Below are 15,860 nucleotides of genomic sequence, written 5' to 3'. Positions count from 1 at the left end.
CAATACCAACGACCTAACCCGTGGAAATCTAGAGGTACGAATCAGTCGTATAGAGTCTCTTTTGGATACAATTGAAGAACGAAGAAGGAACCTTAATCGAACTCCTAGAAGAGCTAAACTTCCGGATGAACAGTCGACATAAGTACCTCCATTGTTTTCCTGACGATAGAAAGGAAAACGAACCCGTTGCTGTTAAGAAAAAAAAACAGCTGGCAACGAGGACTTGTCATAGAAATAAACAGGAGCACATTTATGGTAAAGGTCGCTCTAAGGGATTGGGGCCACATCATCTGGAAACACATGGGCCACATCTACATTCTCGAAGTCCGATTCCGGCAGTTGTCATGGCAGAGCATCAAATGTAGTCTGGCACACACCAGCCCTTCACTAACAACCTCAAAATGGACTGACAAAACGAGGGAGTTGTGCAAAATCTTAGCATAACACCGAGACGGACAGATGAAAATAATTCCTCTCGGTGAAAAAGGAGCAATGATAAAACTAACCATATAAAATAAAGCCGACCATAGGGCCAACAACTTACGGGATGTGCTCGTACAACTGGGATACGCCCAGCTCAGCACTCACCACGGATGTATTCTCCTCTGTAAGATAGTTTAAAACAATACCGCTCAACATAGTAGACTATAAAAAAAAAAGAAAAAAAAATATAAAATGTATATATATATATATATATATATATATATATATATATATATTCCAAGTGTAAATTCTGTTTTGACAAAAGAGATTACGTACACATAAAAATATACAAACAAAAATATAGAAATAAAAAAAAAACATTCTTTCACGCTATTAAATAACGCAAAAAAATATATATATGTATATATTGTATATATATGTATATACGTATATGTATACATATATGTATACACAGGGTGATTCAAAACAACTTGATGTCCTTAAAATGACATATTCTTGAGCGAATTCTAAGACGATTTTTTCTTTTACAAAATTTTATCTGAAGCTTAGTTTCTGAGTTGAAAAAATTAACTATTTACGAGCCGGATGCAGCGGACATGCAGGGACGGCGCAACGCGTCACCAGAGTAATGGCTTCCCTACGGTCAATAATATTGTATAATATCGTATAGAATGCAATAATAATTCAATAAACTTTAAACGATAATATTATGTAATAATAATAATTATTATTATTGTGTGATATTATTAGCCATCCCTACTTGCCCACTGTACTCGGCTCGTAAAAATTCACATCACTTATTGAAAAATTTTATGTCAAGTCTTCATTACTTGAAGTCGGAGTCGGATTCTTTATTTTTTTTCGTTTTTAAATGACATTTTTGGATCTTTTTGTCTTTCTTACGTTTTATAGTTATAGTGGTATTTGAAGCATTGTTTTCTAACTTATCATGTTTAGAATCAACTGTTTACTATATAAATTATTTTGCTAAAATATTTCTTTTCTTATATTTGTTGCATTATCTGATGAAGTAATTTGTTCAATATAAGTATTTATAAACTGCTCAACTTTATAATTATCTGAATATTCAGATAAATAAATATTAAGACATTAAATATTTGCAGATTATTTTACATATAGTAAGTTTGCATACGTTTTAAGAATACGAGTATAATATACCTTCTGTATATAGAATAGCATTAACATCAAATTTTTTTCGTGACGACTAATAGACTGCATTAAATTTTACTAATGCTTTAAATTTAATATCAGATGTGGTTTTTGGCCAATAACAAACTGAATTATTATCTATTAACCAGATAAGAGGGATGACTGCATATTCTTTCTGAGTGCCTTTTAAAAATTGCACTATTGCATACATACTCATTTCGGCCAGTAGGATTTATATCGTGTTTTTTTTCTGTATTATGTGTTTTGTGTTATAGTACATACATTGAGGAAATATATTCAAAATTAATATTATAAAATTTTTAATATTAAAATGATAATAACATTTACAAAAATGCAACTATTTCAATTATAATTTATCAACTCAGTTTTATTCATATTATAAATAGCTCAAATTTTTAGTAATGTTTTGAAGAAATGCTTCACACAATTAGAATAATGAAAGTATTTCTCTCGTAATCTACCTCTACAATGTATATAGTTATACAAACAAATGTTGTCGCAATGTATACGTTATTGCTTAAACCTGATTCTTTTTCTATAAAAGTAGATATAAAGAAAATGCATCAATTGAGAATAAGTAGTATATTATTATAATATTATGCTTTGTTATATTGTATTTATTATATTATGTATTAAATTATATATATATATATATATATGTAATCTAATAATGCGTATAATATGATTGTGTATTTTACTTTAAAACATTTATGTATATATATTTCTTATACATAATATTCATATATATATATATATATATATATATAATTCACAAAATATAATTACAAGATATTTTTAGCTGGAGAATTTTTAAAAACATAATATATATGAATAAAGATTAAGACAATTAAAGTAATTAACAGTAAACAAAAAATTTAATGTGATAAAATATAACACTACTATATATTACACATATATTACATAATTATTACATATATTACAAAACAATAAAATGAATGATGTGTTATAGCCCGAGACTATAACTAATTAATATTATAAAGATACAAATAAATATTATATATCGATAAAGCATAATCGTTAAGACAGCGATTGCGAAATGCTAACAAAATAAGCATTGCGATATCCGCATACCGCGATTAGGCGCATTGACCGCGCGTGCAGCTGACACAGCGAGCCACGTGCGAAACCGGAGACGAAGCCGGAACACCGCGGCGAGCGTTGCGAAAGAGTGCAAACCAGGAAGTCCGACCTTTGGACCCGCTGTGCTTGCACTCAGCGCGAGTTGAGCAACCCGGCCGAATTTCAGGACGCTCACTCAACAGTATAAAAAACCCACCCGCGCTCGGACGCGCGGGCAGTCATAAAGTGAATTAATAGCCATACGAGCGACGGGCAGTCGTAAAGAATAATCGAAGTGCGCGTAATTGATCTCATACGATTACATTACGTATAATCGCAACCGTGCACGAGTGAGATCAAGTGCGAACCGCCAACCCCCACGACGACCGACGCGAAGGGCCCATCTCCGCCTACGCCGCAATGCCAGGAAAGGAACCGCCCTTGCCATCACAGGCAATAACACTGCTCTACACCTCTATTTGAGTAAAGATATTATATTTCGATAACTACTGCAGAAGTCACTTTATTGAAACGACGAAGCCTCCCTGCGCCCTGAATCCTGCTATCCTCCGCGGATCCCGAACCCAGTGCCGTTCCGCGGCACAACAACTGGTGGCAGTGGGATCCGCATACAGTAGCAACAGGAGCCGTCCAGAGGCAATTGAAGTCCTGTAACAATTTTAAGAAAATTAAAACAGGCACGTCAGTCTAATAAATTAAAAGCCGACGGAACCCAAGCAAGGCGATAGAAGAGAGCGTGCAAAAGTCGTAAAATCCGAAAATCGCGCACCATCATACTTCGAGACAGTGAGTGAGTGGTCGTGAAATTGGAGCAAGGACGCGAGCCAAGCAACCCGACCTACGACAACTTCACGGACAACGCATCGCCGCCGGACAGCGACCGCCAGCCGTACCAGCCGCCGAGCACAGACGCAGAGTCAGCGAAATCCGAGCGGAAGAGCGAGCAACCATGCGAGCGATAGTATTAATGTAAGTCAAATCATTGTACTAAAAATATAATTCGCATGAATGTCGGAAGGACGCAACGCGCCGAAACCGATAGCGAATAAGTCGTGGTTACTTAGCGAACCGGCGAAACGAGCGATGAGCTATAGCGAAGTAAGTCCCGCGAGAGTAGCGAATTATCTACAAAAAGAATAATTTTGAACTTAAAGGAACTGAGCTTTTTATGAAAATTTTATAAACAAATTAAAATATACATAGACAAATATATTAAACAACAACTAATTATATATGTAAATATATTAAATGATAAATAATTATTAAATCACAAATACATACAATCAAAAATCGTAATAGTCACCAAAAACTTTATAACTCGATAATGTAAAATGTATTGTGCATACTCGACGTCTAAACTGCATGCAAGTAATAATGCTTGCAATAATTGGCAAAATAATTATATTGCACAAAAAATTTATAATTTTATGATAGTTATAATTTATAATGTTAGATAATAAAAAAAGGAGAATAAAACTTTCAAATAAAGATATCAAAAACAAATAATAACGGCGAACGGCCGAAAACCAAAATATTTGTTACTTTTCACTCAAAAGTGTAAAAATTTACTATTATTAAAATTAAAGATTTGAGACTTAGAAAGTTTCGGTCTCTTTTAAAAATATATATACATAACATACGTAAAGATCTCGTGATCGGTGTTCCAGATTGTTTTGCGCAGCATAACGCTATTATTTATAATTATAAAAGGAATTATCTACAAAAAGAATAATTTTGCACTTAAAGGATCTGAGCTTTTTATGCAAATTTTATAAACAAATTAAAATATATATAGACAAATATATATTTATAAAATGCACAATTGTATTATACGTTAAATATAACAATTTAGATATTTAAACGTAATACATACACACATATAATAAAAATAATAAATAGTCTAATTCTAAACATCTATCAATACAACAATAAACATATGTAAACTGAGAGAAGAAAAAAGTATGTGGCATATAATCAAATTTAAGAAACAAGTAATATAAATTAAAATAAAACAAAATGACATATGTGTTGTAAAGGGACAAGAAAAATATTTTAAACAAGAACAGAAAAAACGTGGTAACTCACATTGCCGTAAGATGAAATTATAAATTGACGAGTATATCGGTAATCACTTTCTTCCGTAAATCTATATCATGACTGATCGTCACGAAGGTGTCGTTAAGAGTGACAATGTTGTTGTAAAAATCTTTCCAAGTATGACCCCTAAATCTTAGGCAGTTTGTTTATTAACTCATTGCAAATGCCAGGCAAACAATATGTTTATTTTGAACGTTTAAACCGTTGTGTTGTCTTAATATGTAACATCTCGGAAATTAGTCTTTTATTAAGATATTGTTACGTCAAGCGGGGTCGCGGCTTCTAAGAGTGCTCGGACCTTTCATCTGATCGGTCGCTTATTTCAGAAGCTAAGCTTCTGGGGATTCCCCGCGACTATCCAGACGATAAATGTTTTCCCTTCTCAAAGGCGATGTATTAGGAGTGTGATGGTGCGATGCGTTGTGTGTTTTTCTTTTGTCGGGGATGATGTTACCGGACGCCGTATATGTGATGATGTGGTAGTGGCGAAAATAGCAATTACCGATTAAGAGAAGTCTCGCGAGGTGAAAATCTCGGGAATAGTTCCGCTAACGATACTTATATAATACCTTAATTGGGTCCGCTAGCGAATAGGGGAAGGTCCCGTTAGCGCACGGTGCGATAGCTCACTACCCGATAGCACACGACAAATTTAACGTTATTTCCGACAGCCCACAACTCTTTAGCACACCAAGTAAATCGGGTATTTTCCCGATAGCGCACGAAATAAAAAATGCATCACCCCGATAGCGCACAATAAAAATGCACATTGTCTTGATAGCGCACTACCCAATAACATACAGCAAATTTAACGTTATTCCCGATAGCCTACAACTCTTTAGCACATATCCCGATAACACAAAGTAAATTGGGTAGTTTCCCGATAGCGCACATCGTCGTGTGTCACTTGGATGGTGCACTATCGAGAAAAGATACGTTTCTGTCCCGATAGCGCACATCGTCGTGTGTCACTTGGATGGTGCACTATCGAGAAAAGATGCGTTTCTGTCCCGATAGCGCACAAACTTATAAATGTATGTTTTATGCAAGTTGTGACGCGACGACTCTGGCGTGATTAACGTCGAGGCGAACGTATAATGATGTACTTAAAAAAATTAATTATTTATTATAATTAAACACTGTTTATAATTATAATAAATAATTATTATTTTAAAGAGCATGTACGTTTTCGAAACTATTGCATTGACGATGCGAAGGGTTTCAATCAATCGGAAGAATAATGTAATTAATAAATTACATTTGGGAAAATTTATTTTTATTAATTTTATTTGATTTATTGCTCATAGAGATGTTTCCATGTAAAATGTATTGATCGCACTGAAAAGAGGTTTTAATAGTCCACTATTCTTTAGCATACATCGAGATGTATGCTAAAGGATAGTGGATCGAGATAGCGCACAATAAAAAAAACACTGACCCGAAAGCGCACATTGTCGTGTGTCACTTGGATGGTGCGCTATCGAGAAAAGATGCGTTTCTGTCCCGACAGCGCACATCGTCGTGTGTCACTTGGATGGTGCGCTATCGAGAAAAGATGCGTTTCTGTTTCGATAGCGCACATCGTCATGTGCCATTGAGATAATGCGCTATCGAGAAAAGATGCGTTTCTGTTCCATGTAAATGCATATTTTATGCAAGTTGCGACGCGACGACTCTCGCGTGATTGACGTCGAGGCGTACGTATAATGACGTACTTAAGAGAATTAATTACTTATTAAAATTAAACACTATTTCTAATTATAATAAATAATTATTGGTGAAGATCGCGTCGTATAAAACATGCATTTACATGTCTGTGCGCTATCGGGACAGAAACGCGTCTTTCTCGATAGCGCACCATCCAAGTGACACACGACGATGTGCGCTATCGGGAAAATACCCAATTTACTTTGTGTGTTATCGGGATGTGTGCTAAAGAGTTGTAGGCTATCGGGAATAACGTTTTTGCCGTGTGCTGTCGAGCTGTGCGCTATCGGGACAATACGCATTTTTATTGTGCACTATCAAGATAATTCACTTTTTATTTCGTGCGCTATTGGGAAAATATTTGATTTACTTGGTGTGCTATCGGGATGTGTGCTAAAGAGTTGTGGGCTATCGGGAATAACGTTAAATTTGTCGTGTGCTATCGGGTAGTGCGCTAACGGAACACTTCCGTTTTTTCCCGATTGCGTATATCGTCGCGTGCAACTAGCATGGTGCGTTATCGGGAAAATACCCAATTTACTTTGTGTGCTAACGGGACAATGTGCATTTTTATTGTGCGTTATCGGTAAAATATTCGATTTACTTTGTGTGCTATCGGGACAATGTGCGTTTTTATTGTGCGCTATCGGGAAAATACCCAATTCACTTTGTGTGGTATCGGGATGTATACTAAAAAGTTGTAGGCTATTGGGAATAACGTTTTTGCCGTGTGCTATCGGGACAATATGCATTTTTATTGTGCGCTATCGGGATGATACACTTTTATTTCGTGCGCTATCGGGAAAATACTCGATTTACTTGGTGTGCTATCGGGATGTGTGCTAAAGAGTTGTGGGCTATCGGGAATAACGTTAAATTTGCCGTGTGCTATCGGGTAGTGCGCTATCGAGACAATGTGCATTTTTATTGTGCGCTATCGGGATGATGCATTTTTTATCGAGTGCGCTATCGGGAAAATACTCGATTTACTTGGTGTGCTATCGGGATGTGTGCTAAAGAGTTATAGGCTATCGGGAATAACGTTAAATTTACCGTGTGCTATCGGGTAGTGCGCTATCGAGACAATGTGCATTTTTATTGTGCGCTATCAAGATAATGCATTTTTTATTTCGTACGCTATCGGGAAAATACTCGATTTACTTGGTGTGCTATCGGGATGTGTGCTAAAGAGTTGTGGGTTATCGGGAATAACGTTAAATTTGTCGTGTGCTATCGGGTAGTGCGCTAACGGAACACTTCCGTTTTTGAAGTACGCGTAAGAGTCTCTATCGATATTATCAAAATTTACGAAGCAAAATGCACAATACGGAGTGAGTTCTGATTTGTGAGCGAATCCCAAGATATATAGGTGCAACGGACGTTTTCTAATCGGTGGCCCACTTCGACGGCGGGAGGGAAGGGGTGGCCTTTCTGTGCGGGACGCAGTCGCCCGTAACACATGTAGATGTTGTTAATAGGTTATAGTTAAATATTATTATTATTATCCGTGTAAAGCGTTGTTGTTAGTTGCGGTCGGGACAGGGAAAGAAGTAGCTAGAGCTACTAATAATTAAATAACGAAGGATAGTTTCTTGTATTTATTCAAGTTTAGATATTGATTGTTTACAATTTAGTGGATAAAATAAAACGCGCGTTATACATTATTTGAAACGAATATTATTTTGGCGCCAGATATTATTTTCGGAAAGATCTGGTCGAGAGTGAGCTGGTTCAAGTGAAACGCAGGAAGCAAAAAAAAAGGGTCGGTCGTAAAAGTGTTTCTCATCGGCACGAGAAAATCTGCGTTTTCTAAGTTTCGTGTTTTACGTAGTGCTATTACAAAATATTATGTTTCGTTCCGCGTAGTATTAATCTAATATTATTGGTTGTTCCGCGGAACCCCAGTGCTCGGGGGTGGAACATCCGTAGTTTAAGTATAATATCTTGTCGCGTATCTGGAGGTAGCGGGTCCTCCTCGGGTCTCCCAGTACGTAATTTGCGGGCGGCAGAGGGGGAAACAGTCGCTGCGTGTCCAACGGTGTTAGTTTGCACGGCCACCGAAAGTATCCTATGGATTTTACACGGATGTCTTTCCTCAGAGGTTAGCCTGTTTCGCTCGTAAGGTTGAAGTACGCCTCGTACTCTAAGTCGAAATAGAGGCGTTCCGTCCCGAGGAATTCGCTATCCGCTTCGCTGACGGGGGCGTATTTGAATTCGTAATATAAACGCCGCGCGTGATATTTATGTCCGCTTTTTCTTATTTTTGGCATCTACAAAAAGATTGAATTAGTTTTCGCGTGCTCGCTGGGTTCGATCATTGGTTTTGAGATAGGGAGGTGGCATGTGCAGAATGTTAGCACGATGCTATTAGGAAAAGGTGCAAACTTTGGTCTTAAAATAGGAGTGCTGTATGTGCAGAATATTAGCACGATATCGGCAGGATAGGGGTAGTAACAAGCGTGCAATCGTCCGCACCGCTGTGTTGTCGGTTTTTGTTAATGGTCGAAACCAGGTTTTGAGGGGTCGGATTGGAACTTAATATGACGCCGAACGTAGAAAATGCGGGTTTGGATGCGTTTCGGTTATTAATGCACAATGAAGTTTCACAAATATATGTATATTTTAACTGCACTTACATTGGACGGTTTACAAAGGTAACGCGTGAGTATAAATCAGAGAGCTCGGATCTCTTATTGGCACAGAGAACTGACGCAGGGTGTACAGGCGTAATATAACGAAGTGACAATATGATATACGCTCGCGTGAGGTAGAATAAGGTTGAAGTGGAACTGTATGAAATAGGATTGAGTACTGAAATGGAAACGAGTATGGATATAGAAAAGCGTGTTGACTTGGAACAGTATTTGGAAATGGAATCGCGTGTCAAAATAGTATCACAAGAATGAGGAGCACTTCTAGAGAGAAAAGTGCATCGCTCAGAGTCTCGAGTTAATGTGTCGAATTTTAGGACTGTTTCGAGGTCCTTTGGGTTGCGGGTCAGGGTTGAAGAGTGATGTGGACACGTAGGAAGGGTTATCTAAGGGTTCGGAATAGCAGAATGGGGGGAGTCCCATGGTGGTGGGAAGGCGGCTATTTTATGATTAGCGTTTTCAGACTGTCAGCTAGAGTCGGTAACAATTATAATGGGTAACTTATCTAATGAGTAACTTATCGGCTAAAATGTAGTCGGTAACTTATTGCTTAGACTTATATTATAGGTTTGATGTTTTCTTAAAGCTAATGAAAAAATTTTTGGTGCTGGGACGTAACAATATGTTTCCTTATCTAATATTTTCACGTGATTCCACTTAAAATTATGATTATGGTTTAGTCTATGCTCGGTGATGACCGACTTATTAGTTGAACTACTAATTATATTTTTCTTATGTTCTTTAATCCTAGTATTTAACTTTCTGCTTGTTTGTCCTACATAAGATGCATTGCAATTAGCACAATCAATCTTATAAACAACCTTTATTCGAACCTTTCTGTATAGCGTCCTTATGAGCCTTAATGATCGAGTTTAATTTGTTAATACTACGATATGCCAACGTGGTGCCCGTATCCCTCAATATGTTTTTTAATTTGTCTGTAAAGAAAGGTATAAAAGGAACCGTAAAAAATGAAGATGTAGGTTTGTCTTTAGTCAATGAATGATCTCCATTGCTGCTAGGATAATCTATCAAATGGTTAAGTCTAAGGTTGATGTTCTTGAAAATAAATTCTAAAGGGTATTCATTCAAGAGTAAAATTTCAATAATTGTCATGATGTTTTTTTGATAAAATAAAGGATGAGAGAGTAGAAAGGCCCTGTCAATAAGATTAAAAATTGTTACTCTTTTTTGGCATTCAGGATGTTGCAAAAAATAATTTAAGTATCTCCCCGAAAAAGTAGGTTTATGATACCAGTTAAAAATTAGTTTTTTTCCTTTCTTGGAAATGATAGTAATCTCAAGAAAATTGAGACGATTATTGTATTCAGTTTCAAGTGTGAACTGCAATCGAGGGTGTATTGAATTGAATAACTCTACAACGTTGTTAATAAGATTGCACGGGGAGGCTGTGATTATGTCATCGATATATCTGAAATAAAACGGTGGAATGAAAGTCAAAGCGTCTAAAGCTCTCTTCTCAATAGCTTGCATAACAATATCAGCTATGATCGGGGAGAGGGGGGAACCTATAGGTGTACCAAAAACTTGTCTATAAAATACGATATTAAAAATGAAAAAAGTCGAGTCAAGAATGAATCTGACACAGATTAAAAATTCTACTTGTGGGATTTCAGTGTACTCATTAATGAAGTTTCACCTCTTAGAAACACTGTCCATTGCTAAATCAACCGGAACGTTGGTAAAAAAAGACACTACATCGAGTGAGATTAACTTGTAGTCGTTCTCTAAATGTATGTTCTTCAAGATGTTAACCAAATCAAAACTTTTCAATATAGCTTGGAGCAGGTTGGAGACTCTTTTTTAAGATATTATGCAAGAAGAGTGCTATGTTATAAAAGACTATTGACTGAGGACACTCTGGCACGCCGTTACTAACGGTCTCGGGGCCGAACGCCCGCCCCCAAAATTCTAGAAATCCGGCGCCTATACGCGCCCTACCGCGCGACAATCGTGCACGCCACTGGAAACCCCTTCTCTCTCGTATGATACGAGAGAAAGGGAAGGCTCCCGGGTATATAAGTTCGACCGACCGACGACCAGATACCTGTTCTGATCCTGAGTCCGGCCGGGCAAGAGCCTCAGAGTTAAGCTCCGAAGCGAAGCCAGCAGCTAGACTCAAGCCTCTCCTTGAGTTCCTGACCGTCGATCCGGGAGAAGGGTGTTCTCTTCTCCTGTCGGGTGTTCCCGGCGACCGACTCCGCTCTCGACCACGCGATCCGGAAGGAGGGTGTTCCCGGCGGCCGCGATCCCGACCACCTGGCGATCTGGGAGAAGTGTTCTCCTCTCCTGCCGGGTGTTCCCGGTGACCGACTCCACTCTCGACCGCGCGGCCCAGAAGGAGGGTGTTCTCTCCTTCTGCCGGGTGTTCCTGGCGGCCACACCCTCGGCAACCCGTCGATCCGGGAGAAGGATGTCCTCTTCTCCTGCCGGGTGTTCCCGGTGACCGACGACGAAACGCGCCCGACCGCCGCCCAGCGGCCTGCTTGTAACGCGAACCGACCGCAACCCGCGCCGCCTTAGCTTGTAGATACTCGCAACCCGCTTGTAATGCGCACCGCTTATACCTGTAACCAACCGCACCGCTAACCGCTTGCACTCGTACCGCTTGCCGAACACGCCCGCTTGCGCTCGCGCATACCTACACACTCGCCCCCCCACGCACATCACACGTACACCATCGCACATGTAAATAGCACACAACCCCTACCACATGTAAATACTAGGCTTAATAAAACAATTGTTACTGACAACCCCGTTTTCATCAATTTTTCCCCTTCTCCCGAATCCTGGAACCGACGAGCTTGTCCGAGACGTCGGGAAAGGTGCACCGTTACATGAACCTAACACACACCGACACTATAAACCTAAACGGACAATATTGTTTATGTATTTTTGGAAGGCCATATGCACGAAGGAGAATGCCCTCGCTAGACGATAACGCTCGATATGTTGGAAGAGTAATGTACTCCTTATTTTTTCATAAGTAGATCGTGCAATTTGGAGATTAATCCGTTCGTGGGGTCTTTATGCAGGACAAACAAGACAAATGTCTTCATTACTAAGTTCCTCAACTTTCTTAAAATAATCATCTTTATCAAGGGCAACAGTAATATTGCCCTTATCAACTCGTGTGATAATGAGGGAGGGGTTGGCTTCCAGAAATTCTTCAGTGACGACATTAAGTTTTAACAACTCGTTATGAATATGAGAAAGGTGGTATTGATAGGAAGGTAAGGAGTTAATAAGGTTGGTGGACCTGCTTCTAATGGTAGTGCGATTAACCGTTGGAAATTTTTTAAGATTGTTTTCAAAATTGATAATAAAATCGGTCGCTAACTTCGTTTTATTAATTTGTGGTGGACTGAAATTACCACCTAACTGTAAAAGACATTTGATGTTATTAGGTATATGAGTCGACGACAAGTTGTAAAACCACCTATTGTTTGTCTGTAAAATGTCAAATTTAAACTTAGAAAATGAGGAAGGTTCGATGTTAATAGTAGTTTTTTCTAACGCGAGATTAGAAGGATGCCGATTGAACAAAAATTAAAAAGATAACAAGAAGAGAGAAGAATAAAATAATAAAACAGAAAGTTAACTTTAAAATTATTTTCATATAAAAAAATAAAAATTGTATATACACAAATTCATAAATATGTATTAGTACAATTGCATATTTACAGTTATATTTTAAAAATTTTAGTTTTAAATAAGGCATTATTTAAATACGTAAGACATTCTTTAGTAAAATTATTCCCTATTTTGTTTTGTTGTGCCTCCGGGAGGGGGGCACAGGATTTTTCGGGATTTGTTCAGGGAAGGCCGGGGACACGGCGGGCAGTGGCCTCCTCTGTTTATTTTAATAATGTTTTTAATTGCTTACTTTCTTCGTTTTATTATAATAAATAACAATTTAAAAGAAATCAATGGTTTGGTATTTTGTCACTGCTCTCTGTGGACGTTATGTCGCTCGCGTTTATTATCGGTTAAAGTGAGAGAGCGGTATCTCTCGTATACTCGGTCGTACAGGTAGTCTGATACGCGTCGACTTATCTGCGGCGCGCGTATATCTCTTAGTTATTCGTATATCTCTTAGTTATTCGTGTATCTCGTTCTATTTAATAACTGCCCGCGACGATTATTACTCGTTAGGATTTTTTTTACGACTGCCCGTGACGATTACTACTCTTTAGGATCTGATCAACGACTGCCCGTCGCTTCATCGCGGCGGGTGCTGTTCTTCCCTTCAAACTGCATGGTTCTTCGGAGGGGATCCCTTAGCAACATGACCAAATATGGTTATGTTGCTGAAGTCGCGTTTTAGTGCAGGCGAGGAAGTTCAAAGTCGAATTTTCTCGCTTTTACTTTTAACAATTCGGCGACACCTTTCCCGTGCCTCTCCGAGAGCGCTTTCCGGTTTCGCGTTCGCGCTCGGTCTCGGGCGCGCGTGGCTCGCTGCGTCAACGGCTCGCACGATTATCGCTTTGGTCGCGATGCATTCCTGCATCAATATAATTATATGTATATATATATATTCATTAATTAAATATATAGCCTTTTCTGGGGCTATAACACCCCTCCCCCGTTGGAAAAGAAAACGGAGATACGACGTTTTCTGTTTTAAAGAATTTTTCTCTTTTTCTTAAGTTTCAAGTTTCCCAATATATATATACTATATGTTCTCTTTTATATTATTTTTTTATCCTAGTTTACAATTTTGTTTGTTTTCGCGTTTACAATATTTAAATATAATCGTTTTTCTTATCTAAAATTGCGTGCTTAGGCTACGTTTTAATATTGATTTCGGGAGTCGATCGATCGGTTCGGATCGCTCCTCGTCGTATATCCTAATTAATGGTCGCTTTCTTCTTTTATTTTTGTTTTTTATGACTATGTAAAGTACAATTAATATTATTATTATTGTTATCGTGATTGTTCCGCTTGTCGCCATTGGATAAACGAATTGTTTTTTCGCGAAGAAATTTTGTTCGTTACTTTTTAAATCGTTGTCTATTTCTTTTAGTTATAATTTTAATTTTGTCAGTTCCATTCGGTGTTGACCTATGTCTTGTATCGTGTCATTATCGTGTGTTATCATGTTGCGTTCTCGTACCAGTGTCAAGTTATATTCAGGTAGGTACGTTTCTATATCCGTTTCATAGATTGTTTGTTTCGTCTGTATAGTCATGTCTGGAGTTATTAATTTGCATTTTCCTTTCAGTGTAATTTTTCCAGTGTTTTTAATCACTGTTTTGTATTCTTGTCGTTTGTCGTATTGTATTGTTAATTGTTGTTCTGTAGCAGTCGAGTAGAGCCATGTTTGTGGCTGTTGTAATGCGATCCATGTGGTACGCATTGATATAATGTATTTCGTCTTACAGTTGTTACGTTGACGCTGCTGTGTATAAATTTGTATTTCGCATGGTGTATTTAAATTTACTCTATATGTCGGTGTCGCATGCTCACATGTGTATTGTGAGTTAATGTTAATACAATCTTTTAAATCTTTTTCTGTTACTATAACGTATGTTAGCTTTTCTTTGTCTACCGCAATTATTTTATTGCTAATTTCTGTTACTGCGAATACATATTTATAACTGAATACAGGTAACGCAATTACATTCATTATGGTATAGCTCGGTTGCGCAATTAATGGGAAGATTAGAATGGTATAAATAATTGCTTTATCGCTGAATGCGCTTATTTTCGCGTATTTTTCTTATAGTAAGCCAATCTTCGGTGTGTACTTGAAAAGGGAAGTACATTCCTTGTGGCAACTGCTGTGTTGCTTCTTTTAAGTGTGTTATTATGCTATCTATCAGTATTAATCTCGGATGCATTGCTCCGTTTTTTGTATATATTAGATATTCTATAATGTTATCCGCGTCGCGTATTAATTCTGCTATTACTGCGGTAATTATGGTAAAGTGTTCGTTTATTTCGCTGCGTTCTATATATTCATTTACTCGTTTCTGTAAGAGGTATTCGTTACGTTGTATTGTATTTTCAATTTTATCGATATGCCCGATAGTCGTATTTATTATTTTAATTTGATTTTGTATGGCATGTTGTATTGTCTGTTGACCATTTTCTAATATGTTAAGTTATTCGTTAATTCGTTTTTCGTCGTTAACGTCCATTGTGCCAAATAAAGACTTTGCTAAGGAACCTATTCCTTAGTCTATGAGTCCTCGTCGTTTATTTGTCTGTTTTTTATATATCGTTTTAATTTGTATTATGACATTTTTTAAATATTTTGCTTCTTTTTTTGTTAGAATGTTTAGGTTTACGCATGTATTTCGAAGATAATGAGTGTGAAATTTCATAGTTTCGCATAATTTTTCGGTTTGTTTTAAATATTCGGTTATTTGTTCGTATCTTTCGTCTAAGTTTGATAAATCTAATTTTATTACTAGTTTCCAGTTTTCTTTTGCGTAGTGGATTTGTCCGATTTCTTCAAAGAATAACCCTGGATTATGTTTAAATTCTTGTATCTGGTATGAGAGATTCATTTCGTCGTCTTTCGTGTGACCTTTGCTGATCCAGCAGGCGAATGTCCTGTAATATCATATTATATTTCATATATTTTTTTATTATATTTTATCTCTTGAGTGTCGCTCGCCTTCTCTGACTTCGCGGGGTTCG

The sequence above is a fragment of the Anoplolepis gracilipes genome, chromosome 10, assembly GCF_047496725.1.
Source record: "Anoplolepis gracilipes chromosome 10, ASM4749672v1, whole genome shotgun sequence".
Lineage (NCBI taxonomy): Eukaryota > Metazoa > Arthropoda > Insecta > Hymenoptera > Formicidae > Anoplolepis > Anoplolepis gracilipes.
This window is presented reverse-complemented; position numbering follows the sequence as displayed.